The 27,497-nt window shown below is 39.3% G+C and overlaps 1 long non-coding RNA gene across 1 annotated transcript in view; it reads right to left on the bottom strand.

The window, feature by feature from the left end:
* The window catches only part of LOC126162264 (uncharacterized), a 99,613-nt gene that overhangs the window by 43,849 nt on the left and 28,267 nt on the right, over positions 1 to 27,497 (bottom strand). The window contains exon 2 of the long non-coding RNA XR_007535042.1: positions 26,100 to 26,258. This is a non-coding gene — a long non-coding RNA (uncharacterized LOC126162264). The remainder of the gene's footprint in view (positions 1 to 26,099; positions 26,259 to 27,497) is intronic.

Here is a 27,497-nt window from a genome sequence, read left to right as displayed (position 1 = left end):
GAAGAAAACTACAAGAAGCTCAAATGGAATTAAAACACACAATAGCTGACACACTAATGGTTTAAGAGGAAGAACTATCCGCTCAAAAGGAACAGAAATCGTGCCAGAAATGCTCTGATTTGGACAAAATTGTGCATGATTTGAAAGAAAAATGTGCCATATCCACATGCCAGAAAAAAGTAACTATTCTTACACTTGCACCTTCCAGCTGGTCTATTGACTACACTGCAAAGGAATTCAATGTTTCTACATATATGGTAAAGCAAGCTACGAAAATAAAGGCAACCCAAGGAGTGCTTCCACAACTTCAGCAGGCTCAGGGTAAGCAGTTGAGTTCAAAAATGAAGGTGCTAGTGTCAGAGTTTTATGAAAATAATGACTACAGCTGAATAATGCCTGGAAAAAAAGACTATGGAACAGTGAAAATGGGAAATGTACATGTACAGATGCAAAAAAGACTGTTGCTATGCAACATATCAGAACAATATGTAGAATTCAAGGAAAAGTATCCCAATACCAAAGCAGGTTTATCATCTTTTTTCAATCTTCGGCCAAAATGGGTTGTGCCTTTAAGTGCAAGGGGCACACACAATGTTTGTGTATGTGAGACCCATCAAAATGCTAAGCTGATGTTAGCTGCTATAAAGGATTCTGGTCTGGATTACAAAGGTGCAATGAAGCTGCTGGTGTGTGACATCAGTTCCTACCAGTGCATGATACTCGGGTGTGAAAAGTGTCCTGGTAAGGCAAATCTTGCAGAACACATGAATAGCAAACTGTATGGTGAACTCCTTATGGATGACCATGAACTTGTTTCTTATAAACAATGGACACACATGGATCACACAAGTCTTGAAACAAAGCAAAGTACAGTGGAAGATTTTGTTGAAATGTGTTGTCAAAAAAACGGACAAACTGACCCCACACAGCTTCACAGCAACAGCACAATCGGCTTATCTCCAGTTTTGTAAGGATAATTTGAAACAAGATGAAATTATAGTAATACTAGACTTTTCTGAAAATTATGTATTTATAGTTCAAGAAGCCATCCAAGGATATCATTGGGACAACAGTCAAGCAACTCTCCAGCCATTTACGATTTACTATAGAGGTGAATCAGGTGATGTGTCTGTCATGAACCTGTGCATTTTTAGTGACTGTTTAATTCATGATGCCATTGCAGTTCGTGCCCACATTCGCACTGTTATTGCATATGTGAAAAACAAGCTGCCTCACATACATTTTGCGAAATACTTCAGTGCTGAGGCAGCTAGTCAGTACAAAAACAGTAAAAATCTCAAAAATTTATGCATACATTACCATGATTTTCAGATTCGCGCAGAATGGAATTTTTTCGAAACAAGTCATGGTAAAAATGTATGTGATGGTATTGGTGCTACCATTAAGAACATGGCATCACAAGCTATTCTGCAGCACCCTACAGAAGGTCACATTCTAACACCTGGGTACAGAAAAATATCTCTGGCATACGGTCATTCTGTGTTTCAAAAGATGAGGTGAAATCAGTCGAAGAGTTGCTAAAAAGCAGACTAGAACACATTAAAACTGTTGCAGACACAAGGAGCCATCATCACTTCTCTCCAGTGGACTCTGAAAATGTACAAATGAGCAGACTGTCTGGTTATAACTATAGGTTGATGCACAACATGTGTCTTCACAGTATGTCTGACTCAGGATTCAGAAGCAAAAGCAGCAACATACAACCAGGTTGCTATGTTATTGCTGTTTATGATGACAAATGGTACTTAGGATGTGTTGCAGAGTGCTGTGAAGCAGAAGGTGATCATGGCATCAGCAGGACCAGCAAGATCATTTCATTGGCCACGTTTGGCAGACAGGTGTTGGGTTCCTTTCGAACATATTCTTATGACAGTTCCAGTGCCTACCACAATGTCAGGAAGACAGTAAAATTTGCCACTCAATGTACAGAGTACAGTAGCTAAAGTGTGGGAGAACTTCTGTTCGAAGTACAGTTGACTGGTTTTTAGCAGTTAAGGTGTAGTAAACATTAATGATAGGTTGTGTTAATGTACGAGGGCAGTTCAATAAGTAATGCAACACATTTTTTTCTCGGCCAATTTTGGTTGAAAAAACCGGAAATTTCTTGTGGAATATTTTCAAACATTCCCGCTTCGTCTCGTATAGTTTCATTGACTTCCGACAGGTGGCAGCGCTGTACGGAGCTGTTAAAATGGCGTCTGTAACGGATGTGCATTGCAAACAACGGGCAGTGATCGAGTTTCTTTTGGCGGAAAACCAGGGCATCTCAGATATTCATAGGCGCTTGCAGAATGTCTACGGTGATCTGGCAGTGGACAAAAGCACGGTGAGTCGTTGGGCAAAGCATGTGTCATCATCACCGCAAGGTCAAGCAAGACTGTGCTTACCACAAAAAATTTATACCGTTTTTGAGTGAATGATATTTGGCATAGAGGGCACCTACAATATGTACCTTTTAACGTATTACATTTTTTAAATCACATTTTGGAATTTTTTATTTTCCCTCAGAAATATGTTGTTGGTGTTTTGATTCATGGAGTGTGTTGTCTAAATGGATGTTACTGGGTTGTAAAAATTTCACTGGACTGTGTGGAATAGTTCCAAAATTGTTAAGGCCTGAAGTTGGATCTGAAGATAGATTGCCAGATGCGGGTTGCAATTTCCGGGTCACGCCACCTTCTTTCACAAGTCATAATTCTGAAACTAATTGGCAGGGGAAACTAATACTTTGTACACGAGTGTTCCACACATGGTAGAATTAGTGTACTGAATTTCAGTCAAATCTGAGACTATGACCTGGATCCCCTGGTTGAACTGACGTGGAATGACCCTTTAACATAAAATCAAAGCGTTTTAAAAGTTGCAGGTACTGTATACATATGATAAAGAAAAATCCTTTATAAATTCATTATGATATTACTGTAGTGTCAAACTTGATTATAGCCACCATTTCTAGTTTCTCCTCTAGAAGTAAGCATTTTTATTTATAGGTGAACAAAAATGGATGTATATTGGTCTCCACCTATCAGAATCTCTGTAGGTTACTGATGCTCACTAGCAAGTTGAAGTTCCTGAATGCCTGGCAAGGAATGGTTGGATGTGAGAGTATCACTTTCAAGAGCGGACAAAGTCTGAATAAAATTTATCTAAATTCTTGTGAGCCCAGAGGCGACAGATCTGTAACTTTAGACATGGTATGTGATGATTCAAATCCTATAACTTATTCCATTACGTGTATGGTGTTCTTCAGTTAGGTGTGTGGTGACTTGCGTTATCCATCTGTTAACTAGTTTCATGTTGTTGAAGGTGAATTGGCTGTTAGTATCAAAAAACAGTTGTGTGCATTTTGTCAGATCCATTGGCCTTGTGATTCAAATTGAGACAGTTCAAAGATAGATGAAGGAAGGCAACACTACATGAATCTTGTCCACTAAGACTTGCTGTTCTCTGTCACACAACTGGAACAGACCATCTCATTTTACTTGCTGCAGTCCCAGATATTGAGCTTTCTTTGCAGGCATGAAGAACATCAACATGAGCTTCAGTTAAGCTGGGGAAAAGTAGCTCTTGAAATACTCTGTACTTGACTCTACTATTCGGTAACGCACTGGTTGGTAAAATTTTTCTCGGCTTTAATAGCCTCGAATCAGTATGCACCTTTATTATCATGAGATTTTAAGCTGTATACAATAGTGTCGAAATATTTTCCTGAAGTGATTGTCGTCTTACCACCTACTAATTTTCTTCTAGTTAAGTTGATTGTCTCTAAAGGTGTAAATTTGTTATTTCAATCTTCTAAGTATGAGTAGATCCTTTTAGTGAAAGAGATGAGATTGGAAATTGGTCAAATCACTTTGTTAAGCTTAACTTAAAAAAATACTAATTTCTGTGAAACAAAAAGACATCGTCACCATATTCCGTTCATCATAAGAATAGCACACGTACACTGGTATTGTTACGCTCTTGGAAGTAGGCCCTACTTATGTATGCTATATACACTCCTGGAAATGGAAAAAAGAACACATTGACACCGGTGTGTCCGACCCACCATACTTGCTCCGGACACTGCGAGAGGGCTGTACAAGCAATGATCACACGCACGGCACAGCGGACACACCAGGAACCGCGGTGTTGGCCATCGAATGGCGCTAGCTGCGCAGCATTTGTGCACCGCCGCCGTCAGTGTCAGCCAGTTTGCCGTGGCATACGGAGCTCCATTGCAGTCTTCAACACTGGTAGCATGCCGCGACAGCGTGGACGTGAACCGTATGTGCAGTTGACGGACTTTGAGCGAGGGCGTATAGTGGGCATGCGGGAGGCCGGGTGGATGTACCGCCATATTGCTCAACACGTGGGGCGTGAGGTCTCCACAGTACATCGATGTTGTCGCCAGTGGTCGGCGGAAGGTGCACGTGCCCGTCGACCTGGGACCGGACCGCAGCGACGCACGGATGCACGCCAAGACCGTAGGATCCTATGCAGTGCCGTAGGGGACCGCACCGCCACTTCCCAGCAAATTAGGGACACTGTTGCTCCTGGGGTATCGGCGAGGACCATTCGCAACCGTCTCCATGAAGCTGGGCTATGGTCCCGCGCACCGTTAGGCCGTCTTCCGCTCACGCCCCAACATCGTGCAGCCCGCCTCCAGTGGTATCGCGACAGGCGTGAATGGAGGGACGAATGGAGACGTGTCGTCTTCAGCGATGAGAGTCGCTTCTGCCTTGGTGCCAATGATGGTCGTATGCGTGTTTGGCGCCGTGCAGGTGAGCGCCACAATCAGGACTGCATACGACCGAGGCACACAGGGCCAACACCCGGCATCATGGTGTGGGGAGCGATCTCCTACACTGGCCGTACACCACTGGTGATCGTCGAGGGGACACTGAATAGTGCACGGTACATCCAAACCGTCATCGAACCCATCGTTCTACCATTCCTAGACCGGCAAGGGAACTTTCTGTTCCAACAGGACAATGCACGTCCGCATGTATCCCGTGCCACCCAACATGCTCTAGAAGGTGTAAGTCAACTACCCTGGCCAGCAAGATCTCCGGATCTGTCCCCCATTGAGCATGTTTGGGACTGGATGAAGCGTCGTCTCACGCCGACTGCACGTCCAGCACGAACGCTGGTCCAACTGAGGCGCCAGGTGGAAATGGCATGGCAAGCCGTTCCACAGGACTACATCCAGCATCTCTACGATCGTCTCCATGGGAGAATAGCAGCCTGCATTGCTGCGAAAGGTGGATATACACTGTACTAGTGCCGACATTGTGCATGCTCTGTTGCCTGTGTCTATGTGCCTGTGGTTCTGTCCGTGTGATCATGTGATGTATCTGACCCCAGGAATGTGTCAATAAAGTTTCCCCTTCCTGGGACAATGAATTCACAGTGTTCTTATTTCAATTTCCAGGAGTGTATAATTACTACGTTATGATTAATGAAGCTTTAAGATATTCAAAGGTATTAACAGCTATCAACGTATTTCTTAATCAGGGTTTAGCTATGTAGTTTTTATTTCAAAAATCGTGTGTAGTCACAGCGTCTGCACTGTTGTGCTCTGGTTGTCGCGCTGTTAAACGCAGAATGAAAATGGCTGAGGCTGCTTATCATTCCGTAGTGAAACACAGTTGTGGAACACAATTAAAAAACATCGAGAAATAGGCTGTTCTTAATGTTTTTCATAAATTTACAGAGATAATCGGCTTTCAAGTTTTCCAAGGGACCGTATTAGATACAGTTGAGTTTACAATTCACATATCACGTAACGCTTAACTGGTAGCGTAGGAGATAGGTTATTCATTGCAAATCATGGTTCACGGGCTCAAGTCTCGTCAAAGTAATTTTTTTCTCGTTCAATTTGGAATACCTACATCTAGTAATTGTAAAATTCATTATCATTTTTAATGAATAATGCACGTCTTCTTTCTAATTACATATTGCGCGCTAAATTCCTGTTTTCATTTCAAATATAAATTCTTAATTATCAATATTGCGCGCTAAATTCCTGTTTTCATTTCAAATATAAATTCTTAATTATCAATATGAAAGACTGTTAATAAAGGTCGCTTAAATTAAGAAAACATTAGTTTAATTTGTAAGGCAAAAATGAAAAACCAAATAATCTTTATTTGGACTATGACCATTGTTTTATACCATGGATGTTGGTAAGTGTCTTAGAAACAAGGAAAACAATCATTTTCTCACCACCGACGGCACCATACAAATGCTGCATTTTTACATTTGCCACTATACCATTTCAATATGAACCTTACAGAAGTGATCTGGAGCCAAGTCACGGGATTTGTCCTGAGAAATAGCAAGACCGTTAAACTGCCTGACGTACTGGAACTAACTCACGCAGCTTTTTCACATGTCACTGCCGAACGCTGGAGGGTGTAACCGCCCTGTTAAACTGTTAGAAACTTGGTCAGCCGGTGTCTTAATTTTGAAATGAGAGTTCGTATCAATGCCGCGTAATAAATATTTCAAGTGAAGCGCCGTTGCGACAGAGGCAAAGGTCAATTGTGGAAACAAAACCACTAAATTTTAAAAGTAACGTTGTTAAGGAATACACCCGACTGATTATACAAAATTAGGGCACGTTCATTCGCGAGTGAGTGGTTCAAAAAAGAATTAATACTGTAGAGGAAATGGGTCATAAGTATAGATACGTTGGTACGGACTTGAGTTCTATGCGAACATACGATTGGGATAGAGGCACGTACGTTCTAAGTACTTCATTCCCCGTGCTCTGGGTAACAAGAATTGTGGTTAAGCATTTATACATCTAAGAAAAAAAAAATCTGACGTCGTAATTAAAATGAAAAGAAAGATTGCAGGTTCTGAATTTCGGAACAAATATGACCTAAATATTGAAATTGACGGTCACGTACCCCTTATTGTTGAGCGGCGCCGTCGTGAAGATCGCTGCCTCCGCCTAAATTCTCCATACAAAATTAAAATAATAATCTTTGAGAGTCACAGGAGCTGGGATGCATGGTATGTTAAATGAGAAAATGGTATTGTTTCAGGAGTTGTTTTCGTTACTTACCACAATTTCACTTGAATTTGACGAGCACTTCGTTTATTTATCTCATCACCAGGGCATGAGAAAAGCGAAAGATAACTACTATTACTAAAAGTAATAAACGAAGAGCGTAAAGCTTCTTTTGTCAGTCAGTGTTAAAACTTTTCAAATGAATCTTTGGTATGAGAGTCGAATAATTATCTACACATTTATCAGCAAGAAAAAATTATTAAGTTTCCTTACAAGGGATTAATAGCCTCATTGGCTTCGTATTCAACAGTACGGTGAAATACCATCAGCAAGCTTTTACATCACACACAGTTCGCACAGAAAAATTACCCAGTGTTTAAGTTAGGAATTTTCAACACTCTTGTTTGCAATTAGAATACTATGTGAGGTAAGAACGAGAGCATTGCATGCTTTCCGTCTTGTCACCTAAAAGTGCGGCAGTGCTTGAGTTTTACTGAATATTATTTCATTCTTTTTAAAAATTAAATGATAATGGAAGCTATATTGTTGCTTTGCTCGTCTGTTTCTACGTCTGCACTGCAACTGCTCACACCATTGCAGGTTAGTTGGACCGCTAGCTGACCAGTGCTGTCGAAGTTTAATGCGCAGACAGAACTGTTGTCCCGCGTTATCGCTCAGTCTGTGCGCGTGTAACACAGCATATAACGTATCCTTATGATCGTACTCGACTGTACTGATCACAGCTTGGCTTCCGCTCTACGTGATACGAAATCCGGTAATTTCCAAGAATGATTGCCTATTGAAGGCGCGGTGTCCAAGCGATACATATCGAACATGTGATCTTAAATCGATCATGCGACTCTGGTGGCGGGCGTTATGAGTATGTTTACGGTTGTCGCTACAGCATCGACAAAAGAGCGTTACAAAAATACTTGTAATTGCAAAGGAGACGACTTACCATACTCGTCAGTGTTGTCATCATGTGAAAGTCCATTACGGTGGTCTGGATGGATAATTTGGAAGAGTCGAACCATATATTCTTCCTGATACTCGTTCGTTTTCCGCATTGTCCGCACTGAAATTGTAAACGCTATTTTACACACTTCGCACCACCACACTCTACACAGTCTCTTCTTTCCTCGTCCGGTAGTACTCCATATTTGCGACAAAAAAGCGGACAATTTTCTAGGCTGGATAAACACAGAATTAGATTTTTCCATGTGAGAGAATCCGCTGAAGAAACGTAAAGAACACCAGCCATCCCACTCACTAACGACATAAATCGTCTGGGATTCCCTAGCAACTCACAAATAATACGAGGAGGTATGTAATTTCGAGCAACTGAAGGAACGACGGAAAACATAAAAAAAATGACGATCACAAATAACTGATCAAAACGCCCGCCACCAGAGTCGCATGATGGATTTTCCATCGCACGTTCGATATGTATCGTTTGGGCCTCCCGACTTCGATAGGCAATCATTCTTGCAAATTACCCGTAATCCAATGAGACTCAAGCAAACGCGGAAAAATACATGGTATAAATGTTTACATCAACGGAAATGATGGTATTCAGATCAGGTGGGCAAATCCCAAAAACGACAAGAATTGCACTACAAGGAAAGGAAATATCTATCACAAAAGATTACAAATATCTAGGGATAACACTCCAGCCGTCCGCAAAGTGCTTCACTAAACACACAACAGAGAAAGCGACGCAGGCCATCAGAGCGATAAACGAAATAAGTTCAATCAGAACACTAAATCTAGACACAGCTATGGCACTCTTCAAATCAAAAATAATACCGATACTGGCTTATGGGATAGAAATCATATGGATACACCTAAATGAAAAGAACTTAGAAACATTGGAAAGAGTAAAAGCAACCTATATCAAAAGAGCATTAGGGGTAGCAAAAACCACAAGATCAAGATTAGTCTACCTTCTCGCCCGAGAATCTTTCCTCATCGAGGATCTAAGGACAATGTTCTTACTTCCCAACACATCAGCATCGGAGAACCTACTAAGATCACTACTCAAGAAAAGAGAGGAAGTACCAACGGAATTCTATGGATCCGGGGCCATGATCGACCGCACTTGGACAGCAGCAAATTTTGAGATGAGACATGTACTTACAAGACTCGCAGTACACGGATTCCACCATGAAATTTGTGCAAATACAGCATACCACGAACCGTCAAACCTTTTCAAGTGTACACTATGTGGGCAGTCTTGTGAGAGATACCATATAGTAACATGCAACAAGAGGACCAGATCAATTAGAGACTATGCAATAAATGGTTCGAATGATAATCTGTTATAATACCTGCACTGAATGTAATCTACTAAGAATTATGCAGACACTCAATACATCCTTGTAATTCACTCTCAAATGATTGTAATCTAATGTAAAACTATAATGGCTATTCTGCTGCAATAAATCGTTTAAAATGTTTACATCAGGTTTATTCTTATGATGAACAGCGGATAAGACTGATAATTGACAGATGGTATTTGACAACATGTCTCTGAATGGTTTCTGTAAAAATGTTTCTTGCAGCTGTGATCTGACATATCTGTCAAGGTCACTCTGGATAAATAATTACAGTCACTCTTTATGATTTTCCTTTTTCTAACCATCATCAGAAAGATTTCTCACGGGAAAAATTTTGGTTCACGCTCCAGAGAGTCTAGTTACCAGCGCTATTCTTAATATTTTGTGAATGACTTCTTCAAATCTAAAATGATTTTTGCCAAACGACTTTATTCGATCCTATGTGTTAGTTCTGATTGTTGATTTTGGAATAACCGTGCTGGGAGGCAGCCCAACAGCCAATCGGCATGAATTTTACGTAATGACGGATAATACTTGCAGCACTGCAATTAAAGCACGAATTCTTGTTGGAACTAAATTTGGTGCCATGAACAGTCTTCCTCGCAACGTGAGAAAAATACAATGCAACGTACCAATACTGAAGTCACACAAACCGTATTTTGCAGCAACTTGGTGCTTAATAAAAAAAATCAGTTGTTCTGATTATTCAAAAAAACACACACAAACAATATATATAAGTCACGCTAACGTTCTTTGATTAACTCTCATTTTCTGCGGTTGCCGATGATACAGTCCATCCATTAAATATTGATGATTAGCGTTTGTATATATTTTAAGACGTATTGCCAGATGGGAGAAATTACTGCCTCTTCCTTCGATTGCACATAAAAGTCATAACTTTTTTATCTCACATATAATTTATTACTACATGTTGACACACCAGTAAAAGTTACACGTTCTTCCTGTATGGTATCTAAAACGTAAGTACTCTCAAGCGAGATTGAAACAAAAGTTGTTAAAAAAGTTGAATATACTCCTGACATTGTTCTTTTGTTACAAAGATTATTTTAAAAACCCATCTTTGCCGTCTTCTGCGGCGATGTACCAATTTCTTATTGGTAATGAGTTAAAGGAAACATTTATGTTGCCAGAAAAAAATAAAAAGTTATTTCACACCTACAACTCTGTGATGTTTTCCTTTGTTACTCTTCTCTGTAGCATTACTCTTCTCGGTGCCTGTTATTTCTGTTGTTTCCTTTGTTTATTCAACGCCTCCCACATAGCATCTACATCCGAGCCACGCTGAATGAACAACCTTCTAGCACAACATAAGACTTTGTGACCACTCGGATTGTTAATGCAATGTATAATGTCCCAGATTCTTTCCTCTGATAGTTTATTACATTTATTACTATTGATCCCACTTCATGCCTCATCTGATGTAATTCAGACTTTAATTTTCCACACCTGCGCATGCCACATGAACTTTTGATCCTCGACCTAGCACATCCACACTCCCTCACCCTCCACTTATCACAGCACGCTCAGACTCCCATACCTCAATGTTACTTTTCACCCACGTGTCTGTATATTTTTAATGTATTTGTGCATGGTTTTTCATGGTTTGACATATTTTTGCGTCTTTCTATATATCTTTGTATGTATCTTTGCATATTTGTATGTATCGTTGCATATTTTTGCGTATCTATGCGTGTTTCTGCAAGTTTTTGTGTATTTTTTTTACGCATATTTGTGTCTTTGTGTCCAGCTCCTCTCACAACCATAAACACCTAGTTTGCCCATTACTGTACCATTTCCGTTTCCATTACACAATTCCTGCCACAGTGGACTCTTCCTCATCTTTTTGCACCAGTTCAGAAAAGTATCCCTTTCCCTGGCTAAAACCCAGTCCCATGTCCTGTTTCTCACATGCTTCCTAACAGACTAGCTATAAAGGTTCCTTTCTCTGTATCCACCCCCTCCTTTCACAATGATCTACACCTTTTCAGATTCTGCTAGTCCCTGACCCTCACAAACATGATACTGCGGAAACACATCTCCATGGCACGGACATCCCAGAACCACATCTGCTCCCTCAGCAAGATACTACTACTCTGCAATTCGTACTCCATACATCACATCTCTGAAAGTGAATCACTTGCTCTCCAGCACCTGGAGGAACACTCCAGACACTACCTCCATAAATTATCCAACCTGCTGTCATCGTACTACCGCCTTGGGGCACCACTACCCAACCCCTATCATACCATACCCAAAGTGTTCCTCCTTGTCCAACCCTCATAGCAGCTAAACCCTGCCCAGGTGACCTCTCAATTTGCCACATACCCAAAAACCAACTACTTCCCCTCCACCATATCCAGAGCCAAAACATTTCTGTAACACTGTTTAATGTTAACCTTCCCACCAAAACCCACAGCTCCACAGAAGTTTCAGCCCTATCCAATGGCCTCACCTGTAGCCCTACACCCAAATTTAACTTGTCAAAAATCTGCTCTCCTTCTCCCGATCCATGCAATGGAAGGACTTCTTAGTCACCAATCCCTCCAACTGAAACCAGCCTCATTCCAACATTGAACCCTGCCTCTTCCAGTTACGTAGTACCATGTGATTTTGATCCTCCCACATTTCCACCCAACCACCTTTTGGTCACCTTCCAGGAATTTCTTATCTCCAACTTAGCCTCTCCATCCTTCGCCAGAACACCAACCTTTCATAGAAGAAAGGACAGCCATACACAACCTTAAAACAAATCCTGACCTAATCATCAGAAGAATAGGTTCCACCACTGTTGTGACGAATTGAAATGACTACCTGGCAGAAGGCCTCCACCAATTATCTGACTCCTCCACCTATAAAGTCTGACAGAGTAATCCCATCCCAGAAGTCCAACATAGACTCCATTCCACACTTAAGGCCCTAGACCATTCCCAGAACATCTGCCCTGAATCCATTTCCCTCCTCGCCCGTATGACACCCTGCACACCCACCTTCTAGATGTTCCTCAAAATCCACAAACCCAACAATCCTGGACTCCCCATTGTGGCTGGTTATTGTGGCCTCACTGAAAGAATTTCAGCACTCACTGACCAACAGCTCCAACCAATTACCTGTAATCTAGCCTCCCATATCAAAGACACCAACCACTTCCTTCACAAACTTTCCACCATCCCCAGACCTTTAACTTCTGGATTCCTACTCATCACTGTTGATGCCATTTCCCTATACACCAACATCCCTCAAGCCCATGGTCTTATTGATGTTGAACACTATCTTTCCCAACATCCTTCAAACTCCAAACCCACTACCTCATTCCCCATACACCTTACTAACTTTATGCTAACACACAAGCACTTCTCATTTGAAGACAAGGCATATAAACAAACCTGTGACACAGCCATGGGCACGTGCATGGCACCCTCCTATGCCAGCCTTTGTATGGGCCATCTAGAGGAGACCTTTCTAGCCTCCCAAACAACAAACCCATAGTCTGGCTCAGGTTCATTGATGGTATCTTTCAACACCTTCTCTCCCATCTGCTTCACATGCTCCTCCTTAACACAGTGTGCCACCTTCCTAGATGTTGACCTCCTCCTCTCTGAACACCCCAGTCGCACCTCTGTCCACTTTAAAACCACCAACAGAACCTGCATTTTGACAACTGTCATCCCTTTCACACCAAAAACTGCCTCCCACATGGCCTGGAAACCCACAGACAGCGTATCTGCAGTGACAAAAACTCCTTTGCTCAATATGCTGAGGGTTTCACCAAGGCCTTCACAGACAGGCACTTTCCCCCAGATCTAGTCCCCAAACAGATCTCCCATGCAATTTTCCCTCACAACCACAATCCTCCCACCATCCCCAAAAACCAGCCACAAAGGAGTGTTCCCTTCGTTACCCAGTACAACCCCAGACTGGAACAACATCCTTTATCAGGTCTTTGATTACCCACCATCGTGCCCTGAAATGAGGGAATCCTACCCGAGATACTTCCCACCCTTCCTAAAGTGGTGTTCTGTCACCCACCCAAGCACCACAAATCCTACTCCATCCGTATGCCACCCCCAATCCCAACCCCTTGCCACAAAGTTCATATCCCTGTGGAAGACCAGGTGCAAAACCTGTCCAATCCATCCACCCAGCTCTTCCTATTCCAGTCCTGCCACAGGTTTATACTACCCCATCAGGGTCCAGGCTACCTGTGAAAGCAGCCATGTCATTTACCAGCTCTGCTGCAATCATTGCACAGCTTTTTGTATTGGTATGACTACCAACCAGCAGTTCACGGGATGAACGGCCACTGCTAAACTGTGACCAAGCTTTTAATCGTGCCTGTCTGCAGCTTGACATGCCTTCTTTATGGTAAGCAGCAAACTGTCTTTTCCTACATTACTGATACTTCTTCAAATCCAATAGCTTTGAAGCTCATGTTGTGATGCAAATCAGACCTTTCCCATAGTCAGTGCTGATTTTCTGGGGGAACGCTGGGGGATGTGTATCCCTAAACTTTTCCGTCAACAAAGTAATTTTTTTACAAAGTTGAGAACTTGGAAGAGTGCCAAAGATTTATGTCATGGAAGTAAATTTTTTATTTCATTTTTTCGTGTTGGTAATTGCAATACGAACGATACCAGTGCAGTTTTTGGTGGTAAAAGCAATATCATTGACTGTTTCAAGCATTTCGAAGCTGGGGCAACTGTTCTCGACAACTGAATCGCTGGCAGCCAGTTCGAAAAGCATGTAGTGCCCTCGCCTGCTAATAGTGGGCGATGGTAGTGCTAAACGGATATGCATATGCTCAAATGCCGAGCTACCAATAGGTGTCTCTCCCATGATCCTTCATGATTCTTTGCAATCTTTGTTTTGTTGTTCTTTATTCGTTTGCGTTTGCTGTTCCATTCTTGTCAGTTGTACAAAGTTTTACAATGTGTCCTGTCTTTTGTTGCAACTTGTAAGTTAAGTTGGAGGTGAGAGATGAGCAGAAAACTAACAAACTATTTTACTAAAAAACTAAAAATTGTCAACAATTCGTGTGCGAAGGAAAAGCCAGGAATTTCAATATCAGTGGATGACAAAAGTGAAACTGTAAACCTTTATTGTTCTGGGGTTGATGGGAATCGCATGCTTCATTTGAGGTGATGTAAACTGAAGTGTTCGATACCACGTTCTCTTGTATGCTTTGGTGTTTCTCGGTATCGCCTGCTTCATTTGAGCTGTTACAGTCAACCGAAGAGTCTGATACTGGCTTAAAGCAGACTGGTGGTATCCCATGCCTCAGTTATAAGTAATTTTTGCTGCATTATATCCAATGTTGGAGTACCCTCAAACTTTCTTTTAGAAAAAAAACACTGCCTATAGTTAGTATCTTTCAAGGAAACTGTTTGCAGGTTTGTCCACTGTTAATAAAATGTACATAAACTGAATAATATTTTCCTTAATTGTGGACTATGTTGGTGGGGTACTGGAATACTCATCACTGATAGGCACAACAAAAAGACTGTCAAACAAAGCTTCTGGAGTTGTCTATCAGGCCTCTTTGGCCAAAAGCTTTGTTTGACAGTCTTTTTGTTCCTTTGTGACTCAACATCTTCGCTATATGGTGAGAATCAAGAATCTTTATTCACCATAAATCATTTCACAATGATATGGATTTCCTCAATTTGATACAAGATAAAGTATATGCAATGCACAGTAGTACAATGTGTAGCATTAAATATTAGTTCTACAAAGTTTATGCAGTACATAATAATACAATTAAAAGGAACAGTTTTTAAAAGTTAATATAATAATTTGGTAGATCAAAGTATTCTTTTATATTATAAAAAGGGTGATCTGTTAACCAGTTGTACCACTTATGTTTAAAACTAATTATATCCATGGTCTGAGCAAGACTGGTAACTTATTGAAAATTCTGAGTGGGTTTACTTTGTAAGAATTTCCAGGCATTGCTAACCCGTGCCTAGGTATATCTAACTTCGACACACACACACACACACACACACACACACACACACACACACACAGAGTAAGTATTTTGAGTCTGGTGAAGAGTGAAGAGTGGACGGCAATGTTCCAAATGACCTGTCTTTTATATTTTTAAAATTTTATTGGCATGGGGAGAGTGTCCCCATATAATAAGGACATATGATATGTGTGATTGGAAAAGTCTAAAGTATGTCATCTGAAGCTAATCCATGCTTACCATGCCCCTTAGTTTTAAAAAGAGGTATGATACCCGAGATACCTTTTTGCAGGCATGATTAATATGTTTTTGCCAATTAAGTTTGGATTCAATGTGAATACCTAGAAGTTTTACTGATTTAGTTTCTATATCCTTTGTCATGCCTAGTATGAGCTGTTGTGTTTTATCAGGATTACATAAGACTTCATTAGCAGTAAACCAGTCCAAAGCTATGTCAAGAGATTCTTTTGTTATGTGATTGAAATAAGAGATGTTCTGATGAGAAGCAAACAGTATAGTATCATCTGCGTAACATATGATGGGATGTGGTAAGTTGTTAGACAAGTCATTGATTGCAACAATAAAAAAGAAGTGTCCGAGGATAGATCCTTGGGGAACACCTGTGTCTATCACAAGCAAGGAAGAATGCATATTCCTGACTGAAACAAATTGTTTCCTGTTGTTCAAGTAAGAAGTGATGATGGCTAAAGTGCTTTCTCGCAACCCATAGTATTCCAATTTATTTAGTAGGATGTCAACAGGAATGTAATCAAATGCCTTGCTTGAGTCACATAATATAAGTGATACTTTGTTTTTGTTTTCAATAGTAGTTGTGTTTTTTCCCTTGTGAAATCCAAACTGAAAGTTGCAAAGTAAGCCGTGATCTTCAAAGTAGGTATTTGGCTGGTTGTGCATTGGTGCCTCATATATTTTTGACACAATTGAAATTGGCCGATGAATTTAAATATTTTGAGTGTATTAGGAAAACTCCAAATTCTAAGGATTTATTGAAGTACTGGCTAATGGTGAGCATATTAAGTGTATTTTTTTTAATAATGTAATTGGAGAACCAGTAGCAATCCACACTTTTTGAATTTGAAAATTTGGCAATAGTTTTAAAATGTCAGTGGGTGTGATAGGATTCCAGTGAAATACACGTTCATTGGGCAGAGGGATAGCCAGCAGGTCCATTGCGGAATAACTTGTTTCTTTAATACTGTTTGTCACTTCCTTAACAGAATTAATAAAAAAGTTATTTAGTACCTCAGGATCCATCAAGGGCACTTGAGTGTGTTTGGGAGTGAGACCTTGATTAATAATTTGCATTGCTGCCCTGCATTTATTGGGAGCACTTTCTATGTACTTTTCAGATGCTAGTTTTTTTTTATTTTTTATTTTTTTTTTGCGAGGAGGAGCTTAGTTCTGTAGAATATTTTGGATTTAGTATACGAGTTATAAATTCTCTCTCGCGCTCTCTCTCTCTCTCTCTCTCTCTCTCTCTCTCTCTCTCTCTTCTGAGTCCTGTGAATATAGGCAGGCTTGTAAATCCAGTGTAATGTGTGCAAGTTTTCCCTAATTTCAGAAAGTTCTTCGGTAAACCTCTTAAGCATTTTATTTTTAGGTTTCTTTGTAGTTCTAGCTTTTGTTAATGGAGAAAAAGAATACCATAGTTCTATAAATTTCTCAAAAAAGTTATCAAAGGCCATTTCTGTTCCCAATTTCCCTGGTTGACATTTGTATACCCAGTCCCACTTTTCCTTCCATAACTTATCAATAAACAGTTTAATGTACTACTCTTTTTGTCTTCTCACCAGTACGGAGTTGGGTTTGGTAGTTTTAATTGGTTGCCTCTTATAAAGTGTCAGGAGCAAAGGATCATGATCTGCAAAGTGTCCTCCTGCAAATGTGACTCTAAAATCTTCCTCAATGAAATTAACTATAATGCTGTCCAAGCATGCATCCATACGAGTAAGACACTTTTTTATACAGTATAAGTTTAATCTGTTTGTCTGTGTTAGCCATTTCAATGTTGAAATCTACACAGACAGAAATTCTTGTCTTAAATTTCAACATTTTTTTAAATTAATAATTCAAATTTCTCAAAAAATTGGTTAACAGCACCATCTGGGGATCTGTATAGACTAACTACTATCATGTTTTCATCCAGCAGCTTAACACAACTGAACTCTGCGTTTAGTTCTGAGCTATAAGTTGTTACATCAATTTTAGAAAATTTCACTCCTTCTCTTACAAAAATACCTGCACCACCATTCGTTCTCTGCTTTCTACACGTGATATCATGAGTGGCAACTATCCTTTTCATAATATTTTTATTACGCACACCATGGTAGACATTACACCTGATAAAGCATTACAAGAACTGATACAATATTCAATATTTTTCATTCAAATTTTGTGAACACTTAAGTTCCAAGTCTCTCTTGACAATACAGTCCAGCAACTCTTTATGGCTCTGACTTGTGGTTTAACCCTTTTTTTGACTTTCTCTGCTGTTTGCCATGTTGCTAGATCGTCGTTGGACCACTTTGACATGAACTTGCTCATTCAATACAAAAGGAGATTAATGAGATTATTTAGGACACAATATGCTATCTGAGGCACTGAGAGCACAAGCGGACAGATGCAGGGGAAGTCAATATAGAGGAAACAGGACTAATAATAAGGGCTCACAAAGAATGTTTTTCCATGATGCATTGCAGTCTTTTAATGTGCATATGATGTAACTGTGGTTTTATTGAACAATATTCTGACATAGATACATTGCATTATTAGCAGTTTTGCTGTGGCTTAGTCCATTTTCGCTCTGAGTAGTTGAACATTCTCAATGACAGGTCTGTTAGTATGCTGATTATTCATGCTGTCCATTATAGATTGCATGTGACAAGAGTATACATTATTATTATTATTATTTCTATTTTTCTCAGACCTTAGATCTGGTTAAAAATGGAAAGTGACGCGGACCTTCATCAAGCGTGACTTCCATTTAACTGTACGGTGTATGTTACATTGTATTTAGGAACTTTCGGGTTATTGAACACGTATCAATAATTACGGATTTCTGTAGTTGTATATATACGTTTGGATGTAGCTGTATTGCATTGATGTACTGGTGGATATTGTGTGGTATGACTCCTGTAGTTGATAGTATAATCGGTATAATGTCAACTTTATCCTGATGCCACATGTGCTTGACTTCCTCAGCCAGTTGGATGTATTTTTCAATTTTTTCTCCTGTTTTCTTTTGTATATTTGTTGTATTGGGTATGGATATTTCGATTAGTTGTGTTAATTTCTTCTTTTTATTGGTGAGTATGATGTTAGGTTTGTTATGTGGTGTTGTTTTATCTGTTATAATGGTTCTGTTCCAGTATAATTTGTATTCATCATTCTCCAGTACATTTTGTGGTGCATACTTGTATGTGGGAATGTGTTGTTTTATTAGTTTATGTTTTATGGCAAGTTGTTGATGTATTATTTTTGCTACATTGTCATGTCTTCTGGGGTATTCTGTATTTGCTAGTATTGTACATCCACTTGTGATGTGATCTACTGTTTCTATTCGTTGTTTGCAAAGTCTACATTTATCTGTTGTGGTATTGGGATCTTTAATAATATGCTTGCTGTAATATCTGGTGTTTATTGTTTGATCCTGTATTGCAATCATGAATCCTTCCGTCTCACTGTATATATTGTCCTTTCTTAGCCATGTGTTGGATGCGTCTTGATCAATGTGTGGCTGTGTTAGATGATACGGGTGCTTGCCATGTAGTGTTTTCTTTTTCCAATTTACTTTCTTCGTACCTGTTGATGTTATGTGATCTAAAGGGTTGTAGAAGTGGTTATGAAATTGCAGTGGTGTAGCCGATGTATTTATATGAGTGATTGCTTTGTGAATTTTGCTAGTTTCTGCTCGTTCTATAAAGAATTTTCTTAAATTGTCTACCTGTCCATAATTTAGGTTTTTTATGTCGATGAATCCCCTTCCTCCTTCCTTTCTGCTTAATGTGAATCTTTCTGTAGCTGAATGTATGTGATGTATTCTATATTTGTGGCATTGTGAACGTGTAAGTGTATTGAGTGCTTCTAGGTCTGTGTTACTCCATTTCACTACTCCAAATGAGTAGGTCAATATTGGTATAGCATAAGTATTTATAGCTTTTGTCTTGTTTCTTGCTGTCAATTCTGTTTTCAGTATTTTTGTTAGTCTTTGTCTATATTTTTCTTTTAGTTCTTCTTTAATATTTGTATTATCTATTCCTATTTTTTGTCTGTATCCTAGATATTTATAGGCATCTGTTTTTTCCATCACTTCTATGGAGTCACTGTGGTTATTCAATATGTAATCTTCTTGTTTAGTGTGTTTTCCCTTGACTATGCTATTTTTCTTACATTTGTCTGTTCCAAAAGCCATATTTATATCATTGCTGAATACTTCTGTTATCTCTAGTAATTGGTTGAGTTGTTGATTGGTTGCTGCCAGTAGTTTTAGATCATCCATGTATAGCAAATGTGTGATTTTGTGTGGGTATGTTCCAGTAATATTGTATCCATAATTTGTATTATTTAGCATGTTGGACAGTGGGTTCAGAGCAAGACAGAACCAGAAAGGACTTAATGAGTCTCCTTGGTATATTCCACGCTTAATCTGTATTGGCTGTGATGTGATATTATCTGAATTTGTTTGGATATTAAGTGTGGTTTTCCAGTTTTTCATTACTATGTTTAGGAACTGTATCAATTTAGGATCTACTTTGTATATTTCCAATATTTGTAGTAATCATGAGTGGGGTACACTATCAAAAGCTTTTTGGTAATCAATGTATGCATAGTGTAGCGACCTTTGTTTAGTTTTAGCTTGATATGTCACCTCTGTATCTACTATCAGTTGCTCTTTACATCCTCGTGCTCCTTTGCAGCAGCCTTTTTGTTCTTCATCTATAATTTTGTTCTGTGTTGTATGTGTCACTAATTGCTGTGTAATGACTGAAGTTAATATTTTGTAGATTGTTGGTAGGCATGTTATGAGCGATATTTAGCTGGGTTTGCTGTGTCTGCTTGATCTTTAGGTTTCAGATAGGTTATTCCATGTGTAAGTGTATCAGGGAATGTGTGTGGGTCTGCAATGTAACTGTTAAATAATTTCGTTATATGTGAATGTGTTGAGGTGAACTTCTTTAGCCAGAAATTTGCTATTTTATCTTTTCCAGGAACTTTTACTGGAGCTTGACACTTCACATGGACTTCAGTACGAGATGTTTTTAATAGCTTCCACAACAAAACTGTCTCAAAATCTGACAGAAAATCCAAACAGATTCTGGTCGTATGTACACTACACCAGTGGCAAGACAAATCTTACATTCACTGTGCAACACTGAGGGAAATATTAGCAACGATAGTCTTACTAGAGTGGAGTTGTTAAACTTAGTTTTCTGAAATTTCATTCACTAAAGAAGATGAACTAGATATTCCAGAATTTGAGTCAAGAACTGCCAACATGAGTAACTTAGAAGTAGATATTCTTGGTACAGCAAAGCAGCATAAATCATTTAATAAAGGCAAGTCTTCTGGTATAGATAGTATACTAGTTAGGTTCCTTTCACAGTATGCTGATACAATAGCCCTATAAACAACAAACATATACAACCTCTTGCTTGATGAAATATCTGCATCAAAAGACAAGAAAGTTGTGCAGGTCACACACACCAACTGCAGACCTATATCACTATGGATGATCTGCGGTAGGATTAGGGAACATATACTATGTTATAAATTACCTTGGGGGTGGGGGATAGACTTATTGGCACACAGTCGACATGGATTCGGAAAATGTCATTCTTGTGAAACAAAACTAGCTCATTATTCGCAAAAGGTTACAAGAGCCATTGACAGCAGATCTCAAATTGATTACACATTTCCAGAAGGCTTTTGACAATGTTTCTCACAAGAGACTTCTAATCAAATTGCGTCCCTGTGGAGTATCACTTCAATTGCATGACTGGATTTGTGACCTCCTGTCAGAAAGGTCACAGTACGCAGCAATCAATGGTAAATCATTGAGTAAAACAGAAATGATAACTGGCATTCCCAAGGAGATATAATAGCCCCTCTGCTGTTCCTATCAATATAAACAAATTAGGAGACAGGCTGAGGAGCCCTCTTAGATTGTTTGCAGATGATGCTGTCACTTACCCTATACTAAAGTCCTCAGAAGATCAAAACCAATTGCAAAAGGATTTAGACAAAATATTTGTATGGTGCAAAAAAAATGGCAATTGCCTCCAAATAAAGAAAAGTGAGTCATTCACATGAGCATGAAAGGAAATTCATAAATTTCAGTTACAGGATAAATCACAAAAATTTAAAGGCTGTCAGTTCAACTAAATACCTAGGAATTACAATTACAACCAACTTGAATTGAAACAGTCACACAGATAATGTTGTGGGAAAGCAAACCAAAGACTGTGTTTTACTGGCAAAACACTTAGAACTTGTAACAGGTCTACTAAAGAGACAGGTTACCCTATGCTTGACAATCCTCTGCTAAAGTACTGCTGCACAGTGTGGGATCCTTACCAGATAGAACTGATGGAGGACACTGACAAAAGTCCAAAGAAGGGCAGTTAATTTTGTATTATCACAAAACAGGGGAGACAGTGTCACAGACATGATAAGCTAATTTGGGTGGCAATCATTAAAGCAAAGGTGTTTCTCATTGCAGTGAGACCTTCTCACAAAATTTCAATCACAAACTTTCTCCACTGAATGTGAAAATATTTTAACATCGGCAACATACGTAGGGAGGAATGATCATCATAATACATAAAAATCAGAGTTCATACAGAAAGATTTAAATTTCCCAATTGCTGTCAGAGAGTGAAACAGTAGAGAAATAGTTTGAAGGTGGCTCAAGAAATCCTCTTCCAGGTACTTGAGTGTGGATTGTAGAGTAATCATGTAGATGTAGATGTAAATTAAATAAATTCTTCCTAACAGTAGCTGAAAACACCAATGGCACAAAGAAAATGAATTTTGAAATCAGGTCCAGTAGAGCTAACTAAACGATTAGAATCAAAAGCTGATTTGGTGGTTACCTCTGCGTTCAGTCATTGAGTTGGAATATTTCCTTTAAGATCAAAATACATAGCAGTAACACCCATTTATAAAAATGGAGAAAAGCAAATGACCTTTCATTATAGGCACATTAACCCTCCTCCTCCTCCTCCTCGTCTCAATTTTTTTCAGAAGGTAGCTAACAATAGAATGCTGAAATACCTGTATACCAGTATCCTTTGAATAGCAGCTCGGTTTAGCCTCTGTATAAGCTTCTCCACTGAGGAAGCAGTTTGTGATCTCAGAAAATAAATTCTAGGACTAGTAGCAATAAACACGGAAAATAACCCTACTGGCCTTTTCTGTGGTCTTGTCAAGTCTTTGTGTGAAGCATGCAACACCACTAGAGAAACTAAAATGGTGCAGCACTAGATCATCTTACCTTTCATGGGCAGATTCATACCTCAACAACATAAAACAAAAGGATTACATTAGCAAATTATATTTCAGGAATAAGACTAAATCTCGAGTGGGAAAACATTAATTATGACGTCCTGCAGCGTCTGGTTGTTGGCCTTGTCTTGCTTTTATCTACAGAGATGATTTCCTGGGAACACTGGAGGACTATTCACAGACTGTGTTGTCTGCTGATGACACAAGCATACTGATAAAGTTTACAAACATATCCATATCAGACACAACCAACAGAAGTAGAGATCAATGTGAACATACTGGATGAGTCCCTCTGTGTAGTTTTTACATACCTAGGTGAATAATAAACTGAGGTGGCATTAGCAAGTGGGTAAGTTAACCGGAATAATTAGTTTTGCCTGCTTTGCATACCACTGTCCAGTGGTATAATCTTCTGAGGTAATGTAGCTGTGGTCAGATATGTATTTATTCTATAGATGTGTACAGTGAGAATAATGTGTGAAGTTGATAACCAAACATCTCGCAGAAGTCTTGTCAAGGATCTAGGGATTCTTATAGTTAAGAGATAATACAGTAATGGAATTTGTTTAATTTACAACAAACTGTGCTATACACAACCACAGGAAGTGAAATTTTTTTTCATATAAACTATGCATCTGTGCCTAGGGTTCAAAATGAACTTTTGTATTCTGGTGCAAAAGTCTTTAACAACTTGCTAGCAGACACCAGGGAAGAAGTGGGAAAAACAAAGTAGGTGAGTTATCTTCTTAACTACTACTTACATAATTTACTAGACTCTGAAGGACACATGGATGTAAATTACACTTAACTCTAATATGTTTATTAAACAGGTTTAGATTTTCCACTATATAGACAACTGACTGTATTCAATGTAAAACTACAAAAATGCTTAGTTTGAAGTATTTGATAAAAACGGCAACTGAGTAAAGTGAGGAGCAGTGGCTGATTTTGTCTTGATATTCACTTATGAAATAATCTAGACATTATTCTCATTTTTATAAGTGTGAGTAGATTAGCACTGGTCATAATCTCTTGTAAGTATACCTTGTAGAAGATACTTCCAGTTCCTGCTTCTGGCTAGTAAGGTAACATATGACTTGATCTGGTTCCCTCTGCAAAATTAATTAATTCTGCACTTCCTGATGTTGTGCCAAGTTGTTGTTTCCAATTCATGCACAATCTGTTTGGAGTCCAGGCAGCAAGTACACACAACAGCGAAACTCAGAGCAGCTGAAGAGGACAGCTGGGTTGGTTGTCCATATATTGTGCATAAAATGGAAACAACAACTTGGCAGAACAACCAGAAGCAATGGAAGGCTCTTCCTTCATGATGGCAATGAGAATAAGACAAGTGGATAGATATACTACTAGTTCCATAAACCCACAAGGAGATCTTAGTATATAGAGTAGTGGTCATCAAAACTGCGGCCTGTGGGACCTAATCAGGTATTGTGCAGCCCCCAGTTCTCAACCGTATTTTATCAGCAACTAACACAGAGAGTAATATTTTAATATGTGCTTAATTTAAATTGCTGCAGAAGATCAAATTAAAGTGGCCGCCTACATCAGGGACAAAATACATTATCAAAACTTGTTTTTGATAGTGGCTCATAATGATCAAACTAATAACAAGTCCCACCCTTTCTTGCACACTCAAATGCATTTGTTAAGTGACGTGAATGTGTAAGATTACACACAACAGGTGAACTTTATTTTCTCAGTTGGTTGAAAATTAATCAGCACCACTTTATGTTATGTTCTATACTCATAAACTGTGGGTGGCAAAATCTGTGATTGGCTCATGCTACCATGACAATTATTTCAGTCAGTCCCAACATTTAACTCCTGTAAATGCATCACTAAAAATCTTACTCTTGCTAACCATGCATACCGCAGTTTAACATTCCTATTCCGTATACTTGAGAATTTTTATATCATAAACAATGTTGACCATTGTCAGCAACTGTGAAATAATAAATGTATTCATTGAAGCAGTTCCATACGGCCAACAGCTGCAAATGGTAAGTATTTAATCATTACTGTTTTCAAATATACATTTCCATTTATAACAGGTATTAATGTTTCATAGCTTCTGAAGAAAGATAATATATGTGTATCCAAAGCCAGTAAAGAATAAAAACTTACCATTGGCAACTGTTATCTGGATATGACTCCCTTGTCAAATCAAAAACACACTGGAGTAATTATAGGAGCGCCACAGAAAGATGGCTAGGTCAACTTGCAGGTCAGATGGAATGGTGGGTGCAGGTTTCTCAGTGCAGGGTGTGGGGACTTCATAGAGTGACATGTGTGTCTCGTACTGCTGCTGTGGAGTAAATTTTGACATCAAAGTAACACAGATTCTTGAATGTGCATCTTCAACTGCAATAGGAGAAGGCAAGGAGCTTTGACCATATGGGAGGTGTGACGATATCTGGTTTTATCATCTTTGGAACAGAGAAATGTAGCGCTATCTAGTGGTAAATAATGAGACTACCTTTGAAAAGAAGCATAAGCGAAGAGAAGCCATTTTGTGAAATAGTACAGGAACAGCTAACATTTATTAATTTACTGAGAACAAGTTACAATATTTCTTGTACCACTTGGAAGGGAGTAGATAAGGCAAATTAAATTAATCAGGATGGGATTAACTGCAGTTTATATGTTGGTTGTTTCTATTTAGTTTTATACAACAAGTCCATAAATATTTCAAAATATTTTATTGCTTGTAGTGCAGTTTCGTTAAGAGGTTACATCAGGGAGGTTTGACTCAACAATTAGTTTCACTTTATTGTAGGTTTAATGATATTCTGTTCCTTATCTTTAGGATGCTCTTTACTTGGAAACCTACAAAAAATGCCCAGCAGGTTTCCTGTGAATGAATGAAAGGAGTAGTTGTGCAGGATATTAATAAAGGTTAAAGTATCAGAAAAGCTGCAGAAGATTTCAATTTGGACAGAAAGACACAGGGAAGATAGGCTGAGAAAGAAAGATGTGGAAAGATGTGGCAAGGAAACTACGTTTGAAGCAAATCATGTATCTAATCAAATATTTGCAATACATACAAGTATACAGTTCTGGCAATACCGACCATGACCTTCCTCCTCTGTGCCTGTTGATATATATCAACACCAGTCAGTAGCTGAAGTTATTAATATATAATTCTAATTTCATTCATAGATTCATGCTACAAGTAATTCTTGTTACCTACCTTCAGCACAATTTGATGACTTACCAAAAAAATAATCCTGTGTGGCATTGTGGAATGTAGGTAAGTGATGTATGCCATAGTTTTTATTTTTATTCCACCTACATCTGAGTATATCTGCACTGCAACTAATAATTTTGTTGTTGTTGTTTCAGAAGTTCTCAGATAAGCTCCACCCAACTGAATCTATAATAAAATTGTAATTTCAAAAATTCAGCACTTTCAATCTCTTTGGGAGTGTCTGCTTTTCATTATATTTTATACAAATGCCAGGTGGAATCCTCTTATAAGTTCTGGACTGAATACTGTGTATCTCTTCAAAGTTTGTTGACAAAGAAACCATTTATTAAAGCTCATTAAAAAATTCCAAAACTGCTTGTCCTAAAACTATACCTGATTTGCTGTTCATCACATTTATGTCATTTGCAAATTTACCATCTGTTAATCTTAGTGAAAAAAGATCTTTAACACACACAAGAAAAACTAAGAGTTCTAAGATGGAACACCACATTTAACAATTTCCCAGGTGGACGATGACTGCTACCTTAATAGAGGCTACTTTCTTACTGCCAGCCTTTGTTTCCTGCCAGAGAATATGACTGAATGATTTTGCAGCATTTCCTGGTACACCAAATGCACAAATTTACTTAAAAAGGATATTATGATTTACAGTGCTGAATGCCTACAATTTACACTCCTGGAAATTGAAATAAGAACACCGTGAATTCATTGTCGCAGGAAGGGGAAACTTTATTGACACATTCCTGGGGTCAGATACATCACATGATCACACTGACAGAACCACAGGCACATAGACACAGGCAACAGAGCATGCACAATGTCGGCACTAGTACAGTGTATATCCACCTTTCGCAGCAATGCAGGCTGCTATTCTCCCATGGAGACGATCGTAGAGATGCTGGATGTAGTCCTGTGGAACGGCTTGCCATGCCATTTCCACCTGGCGCCTCAGTTGGACCAGCGTTCGTGCTGGACGTGCAGACCGCGTGAGACGACGCTTCATCCAGTCCCAAACATGCTCAATGGGGGGACAGATCCGGAGATCTTGCTGGCCAGGGTAGTTGACTTACACCTTCTAGAGCACGTTGGGTGGCACGGGATACATGCGGACGTGCATTGTCCTGTTGGAACAGCAAGTTCCCTTGCCGGTCTAGGAATGGTAGAACGATGGGTTCGATGACGGTTTGGATGTACCGTGCACTATTCAGTGTCCCCTCGACGATCACCAGTGGTGTACGGCCAGTGTAGGAGATCGCTCCCCACACCATGATGCCGGGTGTTGGCCCTGTGTGCCTCGGTCGTATGCAGTCCTGATTGTGGCGCTCACCTGCACGGCGCCAAACACGCATACGACCATCATTGGCACCAAGGCAGAAGCGACTCTCATCGCTGAAGACGACACGT

Source organism: Schistocerca cancellata, chromosome 2 (genome assembly GCF_023864275.1).
Source record: "Schistocerca cancellata isolate TAMUIC-IGC-003103 chromosome 2, iqSchCanc2.1, whole genome shotgun sequence".
Classification (NCBI taxonomy): Eukaryota; Metazoa; Arthropoda; class Insecta; order Orthoptera; family Acrididae; genus Schistocerca; species Schistocerca cancellata.
The sequence above is the reverse complement of the archived record's forward strand: the minus strand, read 5'-3'. Positions and strand labels throughout refer to the sequence as shown.